The 20,072-nt window shown below is 47.2% G+C and overlaps 1 protein-coding gene across 1 annotated transcript in view; it reads right to left on the minus strand.

Moving 5' to 3' along the window:
- Nucleotides 1-11,493: 11,493 nt before the first annotated feature.
- Nucleotides 11,494-20,072, minus strand: part of RPAP1 (RNA polymerase II associated protein 1) — a 336,543-nt gene continuing 327,964 nt past the window's right edge. Inside the window, exon 26 of the transcript XR_012727659.1 lies at nucleotides 11,494-11,550. The gene's annotated coding sequence lies outside the window, so the exon portion shown is untranslated. The remainder of the gene's footprint in view (nucleotides 11,551-20,072) is intronic.

Consider the following 20,072-nt stretch of genomic DNA (forward strand, 5'->3'; position numbering starts at 1 on the left):
GACAATGTAAGAGACTATGCCCTGCGCCTGCAAACAGCCCTCTGTACGCTGAAGCGGGTGGACACTATCAATGATGTGGACAGTAATAAGATGCTAGTAGAGCAATTCCTGCAGGGGCTGGGGTCCGTGGAAGATTGCAAGCAGCTGCGGCTTTGGGCCTTGGAACACCCCAATCTGGACTTTGCAGTACTGAAAGAGCAGGCCATCAAGGCCCTGCAGGCCCCAGCGCCAGACGCTCCTGAGGCGGCCCCATGGCCGGCTGAGACCGCTCCTATCACGGTGGCGCCTCCACCTCCGGCTCTACCGGCCCCTGCTGCACCCCTCGGGATGATGGAGGAACCAGCAGCCCAGGTCCGCCGCATGGATGGAGCCCTAGCCAAGATCCTCGCCGCACTCCAGCTTCCGACGAGAGTCAAGCCCCCAGGAGGGATCCAGCTCGCCGACAGCCCGGAGGACGTCCCCTGGATGCAGCGGAGAAGGACCAATGACTCACGGTATGGGCCTCCTATCTGTTACAGGTGCAGCAAGCCTGGCCACTACTCTAGGCGGTGCCCGTTAAACGAGCAACCCCTGGGGCCAAGGGCCAATCCTCAGGAGTAGACACCAATGGCCTCCCTGATTGGCGAGACCGGTACGTCGGAGCTCGCCCCATCATCCCCCTGGCAGTGGACGGAGTCCCGCTCATGGCCCTCTTGGACACAGGATCACAGGTAACCACTATACCATATACCCTGTACCAGCAGTATTGGGGCACTGACGAACTTGCCCCCTCTGATGATAGCCTGAACCTGATTGCAGCCAATGGACTCCCGCTAACCCAAGTGGGATACAAGCAAGTGACCCTGACTGTGGGACGTGCGGAGTTAAAGAATCAAGGGATAATTGTGGTAATGAATGAACCCAGTGACCATACCCCGAAAGTAATCTTGGGGACCAACGACATGGAGAATTGTATGAGTGAGGTGCTGAACCTGTTGCAGCAGTTGGCCGCCACCGCACGAGGGGGCTGACAGAGGGCTGTGCAGTGTGAGATCCGGGCCCTGCTGTATCGGCAACAAGTGAGCTCGACTGGCGGAGAGATTGGTGGAGTGAGGGTGATGGATGTGGCCCCCTTAGTAGTGCCACCCCGGAGTGAAATGATGATCTGGTGCAGGGCGCCAGTAGGCCCCCAGGGGCGCGACTACCCGGCAATGGTGGAACCCATGCCTTCGGAACACTGGCCCACAGTGATGGCGGCCAGTGGGGTGGTTGACGTTAAAAGGGGGAGAGTGCCTGTAAGAGTACTGAATTGTGGAGAGGAGGAAGTCAGGCTCCCCCGTTATGCTACCCTCGCCAAGTTGCTCACCTTAGACCCTCACACCATTCACGAAGCTGTCCCTCCTACCTCGGCATCCCCTGTCAGTAGCCATACACCCTCTGCACAGTTGGAGGGGTGGCGCCAGGAACTACACGTAGGTACTGAAACCACACCCGCACATCACAAAGAGGGGGTATACAGGGTAGTGCAAGAGTATGAGCAGGTTTTCAGCAAACACTCCTTAGATTTTTGGAGGATTAAGGGGATTCAACACCATATCCCTACAGGCCTACACCCACCCATCAAAGAGAGGTACAGCACACTATCAATGCGCTAAAGACATGTTGAGGAACATGAAGGAGGCAGGGGTCATTCGGGATAGCTGTAGTCCCTGGGCAGCCCCGCTGGTGCTGGTCAAGAAGAAGGACGGCACCATGAGAATGTGTGTGCATTACCGGAAGATCAACCAGATCACGCATAAAGATGCCTACCCTCTCCCCCGTATCGAAGAGTCACTAGCTGCACTGAGAACTGCTAACTTCTTCTCTACCCTTGACCTTACTAGCGGGTACTGGCAGGTAGCGGTTGCGCCAGAGGACCGTGAGAAGACTGCATTTGCCACTCCCATGGGACTCTGCGAGTTCAACAGCATGCTGTTTGGGCTGTGCAATGCCCCTGGAACCTTCCAACGGCTCATGGAGTGCTGCCTGGGACATCTCAACTTCGAAACGGTCCTACTGTACCTGGACGACGTGATCGTGTACTCCCAGACGTACGAGGCTCATCTGGAACACTTGGCTGAAGTGTTCGCGTCCCTAACCAAATATGGGATGAAGTTGAAGCTCTCCAAGTGCCACCTACTGAAACCCAGGGTACAGTACCTCGGACACGTGGTGAGCGCGGAAGGCGTCGCCCCAGATCCCGAGAAGATCACTGCCATTCAGGATTGGCCGAGACCGACCACGGTGAGAGAGGTGAGACAGTTCCTGGGCCTGGTGGGCTACTATCGTAGTATCGTAGCTTCATTAAGGGGTATACGAAGATGGCCGTCCCCATGCAAGACCTCCTCGTGGGACAGACAAAGGGTGGCAGGCCCTCTGGAACCCCGTTGGCCTGGGAAGCGAAACACGAAGAGTCTTTCCGCCAGCTGAAGACGGCCTTGACCGGGGAAGAAATCCTGGCGTATCCCGATTATAATCTCACATTCATCCTCTACACCGATGCCAGTAATGTAGGCTTGGGAGCCGTCCTGTCCCAGGTCCAGAACAGAAGGGAAAAAGTGATCGCCTATGCCAGCAGAAAACTCCGGCCCACGGAAAGGAACCATGAGAATTACAGCTCCTTTAAGCTTGAGTTCCTAGCTCTGGTGTGGGCCATTACTGAGCGGTTCCGCCATTACCTCGTGGCCGCTAAGTTCACCGCCTATACGGACAATAATCCGTTAACCCATCTGGACACGGCCAAACTAGGCGCGTTGGAGCAGCTGTGGGTAGCCCGGCTGTCTAATTATGACTTCACGATCAAGTACCGAGCCGGCCGCAAGAACACCAATGCGGATGTACTATCCTGGATACCCCACTTATCGGATGAGGGACCGGAAGGCAACGATCTCGAAGAAATCGAGCTGCCCGCATTCCACCGGCCACCGGTCGAGAAGCTGCATGTCCAACAGCAACAGGCGAGCCTGGACCCGCTGCCAAGTCAGGGATGGCAAGAAGCCCAAGACCAAGCGCCTGCCGTCCAACTGGTCAAGACCATGATTGAACAAGGTTCCACTGGACTGGACCCCGCTGCTCCGCCTGAGGCCCAACGGCTGTGGAAAGAACGAGTCTGGCTGCATCTGGACCGGGGGACACTGTATCGGGAACTGATCAACCCGAAGACCCATGAGAAGGTTCGTCAGCTGGTGGTTCCCCAAGCTAGTGTGCCCACAGTTCTACGGGCTTACCATGACGGTGCCGGGCACTTTGGGTGAAAGAAGCTGGAGATGCTGTTGAGGGAGCGATTCTATTGGAGTGGGATGCGGGAGTCTATGGAGGCCTGGTGTCGAGAATGTGGTCCCTGTGCACTGAGAAGAAGGGACGAGTCCAGCCAGAAGGCCCCTTTGCGCCCAATCATTACTCATCAGCCGCTGGAGCTGGTCGCCCTTGACCATGTGAAGCTCACCCCTAGCCGAAGTGGGTACACCTACGCTCTGACCATTGTGGACCACTATTCAAGATTTATGGTGGTTGTCCCAGTCAAGGACCTGACCGGCCGTACCGCCGCTAGAGCATTCCAGGCCTATTTCTGCAGACCGCACGGGTACCCGGAGAGGGTGCTTACCGACAGGGGCCCGGCTTTTGAAGCGGAGGTGTTTCAAGAATTCTGCCAGTTGTACGGCTGTAAGAAAATTCGGACCACGCCTTACCATGCTCAGACCAATGGCATGTGTGAAAAGATGAACCACCTGGTCCTGGGTCTCCTCAAGACGTTACCGCTAGAAGAGCGGAACCTGTGGCCAGAAAAGCTGCCTGACCTGGTCGATATGTACAATAACATCCCTTCCAGCTCGACCAAATGTACACCAGCGTACCTGATGAGAGCTCGGCCAGGCCGGCTGCCAGTAGACCTAGAAATGGGTTTGGAAGCTCCAAAGGCCCTCCCTTCGACTGTTGGATGGGACACTCGGCGGAGAGCGCAATACCGACAGGTCCAGGAGTACGTGGAAAGGAACCTGTGTCGGAGCCGGGAACAGCAAGAACAGTATTTCAACAAGCGGGCTCCAGCTGGCCCCTTTAAACCTGGAGATGTAGTGCTGAAACGAAAAAGAAGAACCCATAAGCTCGATGACCAGTGGGAGAAGACACCGTATGTCATACAACCCACTGAATGGGAGAATGAGAAGGCCTACCAGATTAGTCGTGACCAGGGGAAGACTTCGGCCACGGTGTCCAGGGACCACCTGAAGAGGTGCCCATCGCCACTGAAGATAGCAGCTGAAGTTCCAACCCCCAGACCAACCGGGGAGAAAGAGGTGATCCACACAGTAATGGGTGATTTCCCAGCGGACTGGCCTACACAGAACGGCGCGGTGCTCATTCCAGTGATAATGTTCCCACAACCCGTGGAGGAAAAGGAGACGGAAGTACCCGCCAGTGAACCAGTGCCCAGGGCTGCACCAGTACCTAGTCCCCCTGAGTCTCCGCCGGCCCCACACAGTAGATGGGAGGAGGAGCTGACTGTCTCCTCTGTCCCCTTGCCCTCCACTGATAGCATTGGGCCCAGAAGGTCCAAACGCCCCAACCTAGTCCAACCCCCGCTTAGGTACAGGGAAACTACCATCTAGGGGTGTCATATGTTAAATATGCAAATATGTGAATGAATGACAGTAAATAAAACCGTTAGCTTTACCTGATTATCTAAGTGATTATTCCAGCCGTTGCAGACAAGTTGTCCCCAGAGGGACCCTGTGTGTTTTACAACCTGCATGAGAGACTGCTCATGGACAAGGCCGAGAACTGGCAGGCCACCCATGAACTTGTGGGCTTGTAAATAGTTTTGTGGGATGAAACCGTTGCCGCCTCCGGAGAGGCAGATTGGAGGAAGGGCCCGCAGCAGAGCAGGCTGGGGCCCGGCCACCACCAGGACCGGTGGCCATCCTCCGGGGGTCAGGGGTCCCCCAAGGACGTGGGGTCCCCTGAAATGACGGAGTCACCGTACCCGTTCCCGCTCAGGCAGCCTGAACCTGGACTGGGGTCAAGGGGTGCTGCCCACTTCTTAGGGGCAGTATCAGGGCTAGGTTACTTGGGTGGGAGAGTGGAAGACATCCGTCCGTCTGGTATTAAAAATGTTTATATGTGCAACGTTTTAGTGTCCTTACAAGAAATGCTTATGTTTGAAATGTTTTCATGTTATTTAAATCTTTTTACAGTTTTGAAAAAAAAATAAAACCGGTGATGGATGGGCAGCCCGCGGACGGTCTGCATTTCACCAAGGGGGAATGTGGCGGCCTGGCCTAACCAGGTCGTCACAAATAACATACAAACACCCCCACCCCCAGACAGGGACACCAGCCAAACAAAAATCCTTGTTGCCTCCCTCCAGTGTCTGATGTCCACACCAGGTGGGGCGGAGCTAAGCGGTTGGCTTCACCCACCGAGGAGTTCACAGGCCTGGAGGCGGGAAAAGTGTCAGTTGAAGTTAGGAGTTCAGTGTTGGAGTTTGAGGAGTGAGGAGCAAGCACTGAGTGTCTGGGTTTGTGGCCCAGGCACTAACAGCAAGGTTGGCAGACGGTGGTGGCCGTCTGCAGGAGTGGTGGCGCAACGCGGAACCGTAGGACCGGGGACGGGCAACGGCCCGCCGGTACCGACCGGGGAGCGAAGTGAAGCCAGCACACACAGGCAGGGCCATCGGACCCCGACCAGGCTTGGAGCCGCCGACAATAGTCAGATCCCAATCTGACTGGAACCCCAGGGGTTTCACAACAACAAAAGTCCCGATTGAAGGCAACCGCCCACACCGTGAGGGTATACAGCTACCGCCTAAGGCTAGAGACCCAAGGGCCAGCGTCTGCGGGCAAACGGGCTCCTCCGGTACCCATACACCGGGGAGCGGACTACCGTTGGGAATCCATAGTAGTCAGAAAGAGAACATCAAGGTGCAGGGAAAGACAGCCGCCATCACCTGTCCGGGGAGAAGCACTGCAGCCGGCTGCGGGACCCGTCCATCCAGCCGTTTGGTTTACCGAGGACTTTGTACCTTTCTTGCTGAGTGAGTACACCAGTGCCATCCGGCACCGCGCCGCGCTGTCCCTGTAACCCTGCACCTCACCAACCCTGCCTCCCCATCACAACATCACCGGGCCCCGGGACCACCGACCCCTACCCACGGAGGGGGAAAACAACATCCCAGCTGCTCCCTACCATCGCTCCCGGGATCCCCGTCACCAGCAGCGGTGGTGCCTATCTTCACCACGACCCGTGGGTGGCGTCACGGACTAAACCCCCCAAACCAACCACCCCTTTCACTCACGGGCGAGGAGCGCCGCTTGAGTCCCCAGATCCGGCCCACCGCTCGAGCCACCGAGCAGCAGCAGCAGCCGCAGCAGCGCCGGATCCGAGCGTCAGCGAGAGCGCAGCAGCGACGGTGTCCTCCCCGCCCGCGACACTACCATAGTCAGCCAGTGGGACTGCAGGTCCCAGGGAAACCCAGCTTAGTGGATGGATGGAGCCTGCGCCCACCAGAGCCACTGGCGCCGACTCCTCCCCTATCACCAATACTGTCCGCAGCGAGAATACGGCGGCGCCTGGTGACCAAAGCAGAAGTCGCAGGAGCAGACTCCGGTGGAGACATGACACTATCCTCTTATATTTGGCAACTGCAGCATTTTAGAGTATTTTACAACTGCATAAATCTATCATTCCAACCCGACCACCTGCAAGAGGGTCCACCCCTTGGCTTTCTTCAGCTCCTGGACCACTACCTGACATAGCCAATTTCCATACCGGAAACTAATAAAATTGGAGACTTCTATAACTTTCCTAAAAATCACATACCAAGATTGTAGAACTGCAAATATCTTCATTTTAATGATTATTTAATTATTTCATTTTATCTATAAATTTAAAGGGGGAAAAGGGTCAAAGAGACCTTCAGAAAGTGCCATAATATATACTTAGAATTCCATCACTTCCCTTCCAGTATTCCCTTGGTATTTGAGAATGGCACCATCAGCAGAGGTCATCCTGCCTTATTATTTAGCAATGACAGGCATGTGTCAGCTGCTTTCATTAGTAGTTGTGCACTTTCTGCAGCCGTAATGTTCCATCTTGTAAAAATAGCCACGGTGCTCTATTTCCGCCAAACAGAGGGCACTAAAAGAGCTTTACCCCGTCACCTGTCAACATCTATTGTATCATCCCTGCTTTGTGGTCAGTGATTACTTTAAAAATATTACACAATAAAAAGATTGACCTCAGAAGATATGATACTAAGAATCGACAGGGGAACGTCAAAGCCTAAAATTAAATGGGTGTATCGATAAAAGGATAAAATGGTACAGTTGAAAGCACCATTTCAGCGTTTGTTATTGTAATTTTAAACCTAAGTCCCTGCCACATGTTTATTAATCACCTGTCACTATCTTCATCTTCTATCCCGGAAATTTGTGACCTTCCGGCAGCTCCAGTGTTTTATGGAGCGCACCAGAGGTAATAACTCAATACACGTCTATGAGAGCCTCGTCCTGGCTTTCATAGACTTGCACTGAGACCTTGTGACATAATTTCTGATTTAAAGCCAATCAGAAATTACGGGCACAAGATGGCACCGTGGGATTGGAGCGGTGCAGAAAAATGATGAAGCCGTCAGAAAGTGAGTATATTACAGGGGGCTTACATTTAAAACACCAGTTCAGCGCTGAAAAAAAACCCAAACTGCTGAGGTAGTGCTTTAAGGAACAAGTATTTATGTATGCTTCTTTTACGGATTGTATGACAATAAGTTGCCAAGGATCAAGCTGTCATAACTGCACAATATACTAACAAAAGAATACAGCAGCACACTGCAAGCACTAAGATTTATGCAAACATTAAATATATAAATTTGGCCTTCATTACTGATATATAGAATATACTTATAAAAATGAAGGTACTTTCAGCATAAATTGGCCAATTCATGAGAGCCCCTAAGCCACTCTTTAATGCCTGCTTCACGTCAGTGAAAAGCACACACGTATTCCACTGACGTGTTAAAAACGCATATGTCCCTCTATGTGCCGTGATTAACAGCACACGTGGGTTCTCCATGTGCTATCCATGATTTGTCATCTGTGATAGCACATGGATGTATACTCACCTGTCCCTGCTCCTGCTCTCCGTAGTGCTGAAGTCTCCTGGATGCTGTGTCCGGCCGCCGCTGTCTCCCCTTTGCAGCTACTTCCAGTTCGGCTGTGCAGTGCATAACTGCATATTCATGAGAATAATTAGCCGCCCTGCAAGCAGGAAATAGCAGCATCCGGGGATAGCATCGCTGGAGAAGAGAAGTATAAAAAGCTTTTTATTTTAAATGTCCGTGTTTTTCTGGTACGTGTGTCACAGATCACACCACTGTGTGTTCCGTGGGACATCAGTGATGCCAGAAAAAAATGGACATGTCTGTGGCCAAAGACACATCTTTATGGCCAATAAAATAGTTGACAAAGAAAAAAACAGGAACATTTCTGATCACATTAGTCTAGCAAAACTCTAGAACAAATAGAGATTTATTCCTCTGTGTTCTGATTTTCCTTCCGAGCATCTTCCATAGTCATTCTTAGCTCATACTAATTGTGTATCCGTTCAAAGTAGAAGAGTTTATCTCTACGGGTGGATTTGACGTGTGAGATGATACTAATCAGTTACCTATTCAAAACAATATATTTTTTTTCTTTTCAAAAATTAGATTATGAAGCAATTAACCAACACAAATGATCGTAAAACTGCAGCAATCAAGAACAAAGCTAATTAGCCTGGAATTCTTTATCTTGTCGCTATCCTTTCGGAAAGCAATGGCAAAACAGAAGACAGAGTTGACCTGTGAGACTGCTAGAAAAATAATCCTTGGTCATTTCTTTTTTTAAAAAAAGGGGTTGTCTGAGATTTTAACATTCTGAATGGTGTGGGTGCTACCTCGGTACCCCCGCCAATCAGCTGTTCTCAGCCAGAACTACTCCCTTGCAGAGCAGAGACATTGATGACCTACCCTAAAGATAGGTCTTCAATGTTAAAGTCCCAGACAACCCCTTTAAGTTATGATTGTTTTGAAAGTCCAAAAGTCTAACATACTTCTGTTACGACTAAGACCTCACGGTCGAAACGCATCAACAGGGTTTGTCCCCACTCGGACGATTTATTTTTTGGATTGAAACTCAATACAGAACCACTGAAAAATATTTTTGTTTTCAATGTTCTTATCCGTTTGTGACCGATGGTCTTTCAGGTGGTTCTTGTATGCTGGTGCGGCAACATGAACATCTTGGTGAGTTTTTCCTCTTTTCTTCCTTGCACTATCAATGTTAAAGTCCCGGACAACCCCTTTAAAGTTACGATTGTTTTCAAAGTCCAAAAGTCTAACATACGCCTAGTCCTAAGCATTCTGGAATATTGACACTTTCCTCTATATCTTGGCCTTCATGTCCCACTGAACTAGTAAATCTTGGGGGAGAGCCCCATTGAAGTATATGAATTTACTAATTGGTGGGTTGTAGTAGGGCTGCTCATCCAATTCAAGCAAGCAAGGCTGCAGTGTTAAGCATAGGTGATTAAATAAAAGCATGATTATCTAATTTATTTTCAGACTTCCTTTAGATCCGGGGTCAGGAACCTATGGCTCGCAAGCCAGATGTGGCTCTTTTGATGGCTGCATCTGTATCACAGACAAATCTTTAATAAAAAAAAAAATACTGTATCTTCTGGTTTGTAAGGCGCACTTTCCTCCCCCCAAAACTGGGAAAAAATGGGGGTGCCTCTTACAAACCGCATATGGCTTACCGGGTCGATAGTGATGGCGCAGGGTCGGCGATACTGTGGGCTCGTTGGGTGTCGCGCCGGCCAGCCCGCAGTAGCCAGTGGACTGCAGGCTGCTTTGAATCTCCCGCAGTTAACGAGATCGACTTAAGAAAATGGCCACGAAGGTGGCGCGTGCGCAAATAGGACTCTGCGGCCATTTTCTTTAAGTCCATCACGTCGATCTGCGCACGCACCGCGCCCATTTTCTTGATGTCGATCTCGTCAACTGCGGAAGATTCAAAGCAGCCCACAGTCTGCCGGCCACTGTGGGCTCACCGCCGCGACACCCCAAAAAACCTGTAGCAGTATCGCTGACCCTCTTGAGCCGCGACACCCTCTCCTCGTTGACTGCAGCATCGCCTACCCTGCCTCCTGGGACCTTCTGAGCCGCTCCACCTCCGCCGCTCCCCCCTGCTGAGTATGGCTCTCACGGAATTACATTTTAAAATATGTGGCGTTCATGGCTCTCTCAGCCAAGAAGTTTCCCGACCCCTGATTTAAATGTTTCCAAGCTGCAGTCACTGATACCAGTTATGACCTAATGGAGAAGAACTAAAAAGCAGCCAAGCTGGCAATAGAGGGAATATAAAAGATTTTCAAATATGCATATACTGTATTATTCATATACCGTAAACGTCTATAATAATATATTAATATATATGCAAATTAGCCCTCCCTGGGAAGAAAAGAAAACTACTTTGTAAGTCAATGTATGACACTTTAACAAGCAACACAACTAAGGATATCAGCCAAGTCATATACCCAAGGGAAATCTAAGTCAGCCTCTGCAATGCACTGATGAGGGGCATGTACCCCGAAACAGTTGTTTGCGGATGTGTGTAAGGTTTGAATAATAATTTACATAGCCAGATACATATACAGTTATTATAATAAAAATACTATACTACTAATAGGATAAGACTGTGCAAGAAATGTAGTAGCAGCTATTCCTCTTTTAACTAAATACGACCAAATTAAAGTGCAGCATTTATAGTCAAAATAGAAGAGAACAAATATTAAATAAATATTAAATAAAACATTTTAAAAATGTAGTACTGAATAAAAAAAAATCAAAACTTGGTCCTGAGGGGAATAAACCTATATGATTTGTCTGGAAAAGCATGAAACAATCAGTTATCAATAATTCTCATTATTATAGACCAGGACTGCGCAGGTTGAGGCTGTTTCCCATTCATAAATTCAGCTGAATGCTGCAGCCCTGTACATTGGTCGGTTCTGCTGTTTGAAAAGCATGCCTGCAGGGCTCTGACTAGTACCGACGTCATCACTAAGCCAGCACGCTTCCTCATGTGGCGATGTACTGAATAATTTATCCTCCAGACGCTGTCAGTTGGAAAGGAGAAGGCTTTCAGAGAGCCACTTATAATGCCGAATACGAGTCTGATGCGATGTGATGAAATTACCGTACTTGAGAGCACAAGTTGAGAATCTACACGTACATTTATTACTTTATTATGTGCTTATTTCCCCCCCCCATGATCCATTGAACTAGTTTTTATTTTAATTCAATCCTATTGTTCATCCTCCTAAGGGCTTATTGCGTAGGAAAGACTCTTACAAGTCAATGGATGAATGGTGATTAAAGCAATGTCCAGATCAAGGTTGTAAAGTAATCAATACAAAAACAATGATTACCAGAAATAACCAGGAAGCATGGAGACTGATAGCATCCCAATCAGCAGCAGGAGAGACGCAGTGGGGAATCTGTAAGAAGAGTAGGATTATCATTTTTATTTTCCAGCTAGATCTGGTGCAGTATTTACAGGTGTATCTAAGTTAATTTCAGCAATTCAATACAAAAAGGGAAACGCATATATTATAGAGTCATTATACACAGAGGGATCTATTCCTATATATTATATAGAGTCATTACACACAGAGGGATCTATTTTTATATATATATATATATATATATATATATATATATATATATATATATATATATGTTAAGGTGAACTCTTAACCAGAGATCACTAGTTGCCTACTGCCTGGCCTAATTGGTGTGGGTCGAGTGCATGCTTGAAAAATGAGATCAGACACAGTCGGATATTCATCTTTCCTCGACAGAAGTCAGCCCATGCTCTGCTTTATTACAACTGAGCTTGCTCTGATATAACCTTGCAAAGGGGCATGTCCGGATGTGTTCATTGGTCAGTGGGTCGAACAATGTATTAGTCCATGAGCTGATTGGTAGGCGTCATTGTAGGTGGGTCTATGACATCATTGGATGGATCCATGGTGATGGGAGGGACGTCATCTGGTGGATCCATGCTGGATGGTCTGGTCTGTAATGTCATCTGATCTTTGGTTTGGTCTTCTCTTATATGGTATCTTCTTACACCTGGACATTCCTTGCATTCCAGGCAAGGTGTGGAGAAACAGGCAATGACAGCCACCTTTATATCTGTGTCATGTATATGATCTGAAACCTGAATTATGTAAGGCAAATCGACATATTTCCCACAATGCTCTATGTCCAGAGGTTAATTAAGTATTTCATTTTATGGCTCTCCTCAACAGTCCCCCCTAAATACTTTATTAACCTTCTGACCCTACCGTGGTCCTCTAACACATCAGCTCTAATGCTTTAACTGCAACTTATTCATTTTTCTATCCGCTATACAAGCAATGCTAAGCCTTTGCCCCCGCTGGTACAGACTGCTAATCAGAAAGTTGATCACATCCCGCACACACAGTTCACAGAGGCACAGGTAACGAACCAGTCCTTAGAACAGACTATTTAATACCGAAGATTTTGAGATTAATCGATAAGAAAGAGTAAGGCAATTGTAAGAATAAGCTTCTTACTGTTATGCTGCAGCTTTTAGCGTTACTGTTTCTGAAAGACTGAATCTCAGTCAACATCTGAGTGCTGCCCGCGTCTTCGAGACTTTTCTACCCGAATACACCTGATTGTATCACAACACTAATGGATCTCTTCTTGTCTCGGGTCTATAATCTACCACCAGGAGGCCTTTATCAAAATTTCCCTTACACATGGATCCGATTACCTTCAGTAACACAGAGTAGCACTTTTACGGCTTCAAATACCAACAAATAAAACAATACCAGTTACCTACAAGTGTATGTTATCCTTAAAAAGTCACTTAAACCCTTAAAATAATTGATTGGTTCAGGTCAGATAATGTTTTTTTCCACCATGAGCCCTTATTTGTGTAATGTTCCTGTACCCAATGTTCCCTTATCGTTATTTCCCATGTATCATCCCCAATCTAGAAATTCTCCATAAGGTTCTATGTGAGATAATCCAGCACTATGTGACCCTCATTCTGCTGGTACGATGGACTCTTTACAGCCGCTGTTGTCTGGGTTTTCCCTCAAGCTTCATGGAAGTTGCTGTGGTTGGGATAAGCTGGATCGATCCACCTGATTCTGACTCATGGCTCATTCTGACTTGTCTTTTTAGGATCACCCAGTCTCCTGGCTGGAGACCACGTGCTCCTGACACTGATTTAGGATCTGGAATTGGAGGATACACATGTTTAACACACTATATAGGCAGTTGTATACGGCTCGTACATCACTGGTCAGGATATCACACTGTATCTGCAGTATGTGTGAGAAATATAATCACGTTCTAGGTACTAAACCAAAAATACCTTATATAAAGATCTAATTATTAAAGGAAAACGAACATTTGTTACATGATTTGCAGCGTCCACCATTATCTTGTGGATTGTTACATGTTTATGTTATAATCATTAAAATTCCAAACACCATCAACCCATGTGACTATAGACACAATTAAATATTCCAATAAAGGAGGGGGCAGGGATTGGGGCAATAGCCTAAACTCTCCCTACCTCGCAGCGGAGGTCGGCACCCTATAAGGCGAATTGGCGCCCCCACTCACCGACGGCTCGCCCTCCCTATCCCTACACTGCTAAGCTAATACGTGCTGCTAATGTCAGTGAGGGAATATAGAAACCGTGAGATACAGGGGCTAAAGAGGCGTCAATATGCAAATATATATATATATCCAAGTCATTCCCAAAGATTAAATATTCACACTCTGTATTTACATAGCTGTTTGGTAGCTTAAATCAATATGATACAGCAAAATTGAAGGACCAAACCCTAAAATAAATTAAATATTTCACATGTATAACATGTACCCACTGTATCAATATAATAATAAGGCCAGGTAAAGTCATGAGGAGATCTCGTCCAATCACAGGCCCTCCACTGTACAATTCACACTCAGGCTAATAAAATAAACGCATATTTGTCAGACATTTAGCATGAAAGAAGCCCAACGCATTTCTCCCCTCTTCACAATGGCAGATGGGTTCATCAGGGGCATCCCCAGGTACTGATCTCTATAATGACCTCTGCTATAGGATATGTACTTTTAGCACTTTTTTAGGAACTCCATCTTTACATACCACCAGCACCATGAGTTTTTCAGCAGTAATGTTTTCCATACTGGATATGTTTCAGAGCAGACCTGAAAAGAAATTCACACAACACGCACAAAACTCATATAAACCTACTCATGGTAGATGTATATGACTAATCTGCAATCACCGGAGCAGTAGAGCGGATGAGGGGGTGTTTCTACGAGGTCTTTACAGTTTTTCTACCTTAATAGGCACACGTCTTACAAGACTGGAGGTGTCTCGCCACCTGGGTACTGAAGCAGTGGTGTCGCCAATATCTTGTCCATCCCAACACCTTTGTCACATGGGTTACCTGGGCCATTATTGAGTAGAACGCTCACGGCAGAGAAAGCTTACCGCCCTTTATCCACAGACCTTCCTCAGTCACTGGCTCCCTGCGTCTCACACGCCGTTCCTTGCTGAATCGCTTGTTCCTGTAAGGATTTAAGCACACAAGGAGTGACCAATGTCACGGACGACGTGACAGGAGCCACCGAGGTACTGGTCTGCATTGGACTCTCAACCCTAGGCCCATTCACTGCTTCTTTGTTGTGCACCTGTGCGAGCATCTCCTCCGGCTGCTGCCTATATCCACATTTTGACTATCTAACCCCTTTCCGCTCTACGAACCACAGTGATCGCAAATCTTCATCTCGTTCTCCTATTCCGATGAGAGAGGAGTGGTTTGATTTTTAATACCTCATGTTGCGTAACCTCAGCATATCCAGTGCAGAATCAACCAGCATCTTGGTATCTGGATCCATCTACGGAAAAACTCAAAATCTGCATTAGCAATGGGCTCATCTGAGACATGTTCAAAACCTGACAATTCTTGTTACATCAGAGCAATCATGAGATATATGTGTGACTGCTGTATCCTCCTTACAGATAAAAATATAAAAACAACTTAATAGAAAAACCCAATCGATGAACAAATTAAAACCTTAAATAATACGTGTGTCTTTCCACATCATCTTTCCCCCACTTTTTGAATCTATTATCCAAAGCATAATTAGATTCAAAAAGTGTGTGGCCCCGGAGCTCTACATTTAGGCATGAAAGTCACATTGTATAGATTGTACCTAACCGGGAACACCAGAAATATTGTTTTTATCTGTAACTTAATAATGGAAAACCCTTTCAATGGCTTTTATAACCTTTGCTTGGACCACAGAAATCTGCACTGCAATCATTCTTTCTATAAAAAGAAAGCAGATTATTCAATACATTAAATATAACACACAGAATTCCATAAATCATCCACATTCCTTAAATCAAATTATTGTAATTATTAATAAATGATTATTATTATTAATAACTATAATAATAACGTGACACAACCTCTGGATATTGGACGTGTGGGCGTTCATATTTGAAACATTGAGGAGATCATCAGCATCTCTGTGATACTGTCCTATAACCTGAAGGGATAAAAGAATCTAGAACAAATAAACTGGCCATGTGGGAAAACAAAATGTTGATTTGCCATAGAAAAATTATCTAACAGACCTCTATGCTTGAAAAGCTATCAATGAATCTAAACATGTCCACAGTTGACTTTTATTTCTTTGGGATAAAATTAGTAAAATATAACTATTGTCAATGACCTTTTTCCAATATAATTTGCAATGAATTCCCCTTTTTTTTTTTTTTTTTTCTTTTGGGCTGCTCTCACAATAGATTCCAAGGGGAGACAAAAAAACCCTGTTCCACAAGTTTTTAAGATTGCTCCTCCCCCCCCCAAAACCAGATGGAAAGAGGCTTTGTTGAGATTGTAGCATCATGTGGGGGAGGGGAAGGTAAACTTTTTTTTAAACTATTTCCCCCTGTATTCTATAGTCTGGATTTTATACATACACACCATTGCACATCCCCCACTCACTCTCTGTCTTTGTCTCAATCATGCCTCAGCCATGTGCTTCATCCACCATTTTAAAATCTGTAGGAACATGTGGCAGAGGAAAGGGAAAATTGACCTCACATCTGCTCAAACTCTGTCTCCCCATTTTCTATAGTCTGTACTTATACATATATATATATATATATTTATACACACACACATATGTCCTAGATCTAAGTCTAATTATAGATAAAAACACTTATTTTTCGGTCTAAGTATATAGTACTCCATCCAATCCATTGCTCAAACATTTACAGAGCACATGGTCTTCTTCACACAAACCCCTGACTCACTTTGTTTTCTTTGTCTCAATCATGCTGTAGCCATGTGCTTCATCCACCATTTTAAAATCTTACCTAAAATGTCTGCCTCCATGACTAGCACATGGTTTATCACAGGATTGCGGCCTAGAGTCCCCACATCCCAACAAAGTCCACTTTCATCCGGATCTTTCCGGCACAACTAGACACCGCTTCATCAATTTTTCCATCTTTCTCTCAAGATAAACAACACCAAACAAGCAATCTTTCTCTATGCATACTAGATAAAAACAGACAAACAAAAAGACGGGGGAGATGACAAATAACTGAAACACTAAAGAAAACCTGCAGTTTGCAGCACACACTTCCAAATCCTTCCTTATACTGCCACGTGGTTCCTGTCTGATTTCTGCATTCCGTAATATACAAAAAAATACCTAGTATCACCACTGACTACAAGGTGTCTATACCGGCCGATTCGCCTCTCTTGGAGGACTTATAACTAGCCTCTATAACACAGACTTCCGTTAACCTGCCTCTCTTGGAGGACATGTTAACTAGCCTCTATAACACCGGCTCCCATTAACCTGCCTCTCTTGGAGGACATGATAACTAGCGTCTATATATCACCGGCTCCCATTAACCTGCCTCTCTTGGAGGACATGATAACTAGCCTCTATAACACCGGCTCCCATTAACCTGCCTCTCTTGGAGGACATGATAACTAGCCTCTATAACACCGGCTCCCATTAACCTGCCTCTCTTGGAGGACATGATAACTAGCCTCTATAACACCGGCTCCCATTAACCTGCCTCTCTTGGAGGACATGATAACTAGCCTCTATAACACCGACTCCCATTAACCTGCCTCTCTTGGAGGACATGATAACTAGCCTCTATAACACCGGCTCCCATTAACCTGCCTCTCTTGGAGGACATGTTAACTAGCCTCTATAACACCGGCTCCCATTAACCTGCCTCTCTTGGAGGACATGTTAACTAGCCTCTATAACACCGGCTCCCATTAACCTGCCTCTCTTGGAGGACATGTTAACTAGCCTCTATAACACCGGCTCCCATTAACCTGCCTCTCTTGGAGGACATGTTAACTAGCCTCTATAACACCGGCTTCCGTTAACAAATTTGAGAGCTCGTGAAAAACACGTGCCTAACCTGACCAATTAAAACTTGCGCTTTATCTCTAGGCCTCTCGCCGAGTCATTCACTCTAGGCCTCGAGCCACAATTCTATTTAAATCTCCACCAGAACTGCAAAACATATGACAGGCAACAACCAAAAACCGTACTACATGGAGTGTCCTCCACGTTTCCAAACACCGCTCAAAAACTCACTTGCTATACTAACTACCAGTCAATCTCCCCTCTAGACAAATACAGAAGAGACAGCAAGCAACTGAATATGTGACGGTTCTTCCGCAATCAAATATGGCCAATAGCCGTGAGACCCGTCTGCCCGTCAACAGATACCCCAACAAACCGGACACAGTCAGGCAATCAGTGCCACACACCCCACCGAGACCACGGGAAGACTACAGATTATGAAAAATCAGCAGACCTACCGTACTCTCGCTCGGAAGTGATCAGTTTCCTGGGGTGTCCAGCACGTCATGCCATTCCAGTTGCCGGTTCATCAGGATTTCAGGTGTCTCCGTCTATTGGCTCCACGTTGGGCACCAATAATGTTCAGGTGAACTCTTAACCAGAGATCACTAGTTGCCTACTGCCTGGCCTAATTGGTGTGGGTCGAGTGCATGCTTGAGGTGAGTAGCGCGTTCAGCTGAGCTGTCACTGAGGTTACCCGGTGGCCGCCACTGGATCCAGCGGTGGCCGCGATTAACCTCAGTGACAGCTCAGCTGATCGTGCTACTGACCTCATTTGTTGCGTGGAGCTGACAGGAGCGGCGGTGTCTTCTGCTGCTCCTGTGACCTCCATGCAGCAGAGCTGGATGCGACGCTGGAGGTCCGTGGATTACGCCGGACATGGAGGGCTTTGTCGGGGTTAATAAATTGGTGATGAGGGACTTTGTTAGTGTTTTTTATTTCTAATAAAGGATTTTTCGGGTGTGTTTGTTTATTTACTGTCACTTACAGATTAATCATGGAAGGTTTCTCAGGGAGACGCCTGACATGATTAATCTAGGATTTAGTGGCAGCTATGGGCTGCTGCCATTAACTCCTTATTACCCCGATTTGCCAACGCACCAGGGCAAATCGGGAAGAGCCGGGTACAGTCCCAGAACTGTCGCATCTAATGTATGCGGCAATTCTGGGCGGCTGCTGACTGATATTGTTAGGCTGGGGGGCTCCCCATAACGTGGGGCTCCCCATCCTGAGAATACCAGCCTTCAGCCGTATGGCTTTATCTGGCTGGTATTAAAATAAGGGGGGGACCGCACGCCGTTTTTTTTTAATTATTTATTTATTTATTTATTTTACTGCACAGTATAGACACGCCCACCGGCTGCTGTGATTGGGTGCAGTGAGACAGCTGTCACTCAGCGTGGGGGGCGTGTGTGACTGCAACCAATCACAGGCGCCTGTGTGCGGTAAAGCAGGGAATACGAGATTGATTAATGAGTGGCCGGCTTTTTCAAAATAGTAAAAGCCGCCGGAGCTTTTATAACAGCCGTGCAGCGCCGCGCCGGGGATCGGGGAACGGTAAGTATGAGAGAGGGGGGGAACTGACCGACAGACAGCGAGAGGGACAGATAAGACAGAGAGACCGACCGACAGACATAGAGAGAGACCGACCGACCGACGGACTGAGGGAGAGAACGAAACAGAAAAAGAAAAAAGACTGACATCACATGAAAAAAGCACAAAACGTACAGGGAACAAACAGAGATGCGTCCGTGTCACTCGGACGTGCGCACAGACCCATTGACTTTCATTGGGTCCCTGCTGCATGTTGAGTGCTGAAAACGGACATGCTTCCATGCAAAACGGAGACACAAACGTAGCACGCACACGGACCCACGGACCTTAATGAAAAACGCACATGTGTCCTCAAACATTAAATAACATTGGTGCACGTTTGGCCGTGTCTCAGGTATATACGGAAACGGACCAAACACGCACGTGTTTCACGGATGTGTGTTTCAGGCCTCCGAGAGACTTTAGTCTTCTATATCAACATAATGTTCTTGAATTGTTAACCTCTATGAGGAAGGACTGCGATCGTTGGGTGAAACTGCTGTTCTCTTGGTTCGGAAGATACCAAATTTACAAGATGAACATTTTACCTAGGCTCCCATATCTATTACAGGCAGTACCGGTAAAAATTCCGCCCGGCTTTTTTTAAGACAATAGCGTCAGTCCAGTCTTCCTTTATATGGGCAGGCACACCAGCTCGAATCAAACGAACAATTTTGACTAGACCCAAGCAAAGGTGTGGGATTGGCTTACCTGATGTGAAGCAATATCATCTTGCTGGGCATCTTTCCAGACTAATAGATTGGTGTAGAAATGGAACACAGAAGGTATGGGTCCAGATAGAACAATCCTTTTGTACAGTACCCCTAAACAAATTGCCGTGGCTCCTTTCGGTCGCCCCTGCAGAACTAAAAACACACCCGACAATTGGCGCAACGGTAACCTATTGTAATACTGAGGCGGTACGCTTGGAAATGCTCCCTACCTCTTTAAG

This window comes from Anomaloglossus baeobatrachus, chromosome 12 (assembly GCF_048569485.1).
Source record: "Anomaloglossus baeobatrachus isolate aAnoBae1 chromosome 12, aAnoBae1.hap1, whole genome shotgun sequence".
Lineage (NCBI taxonomy): Eukaryota > Metazoa > Chordata > Amphibia > Anura > Aromobatidae > Anomaloglossus > Anomaloglossus baeobatrachus.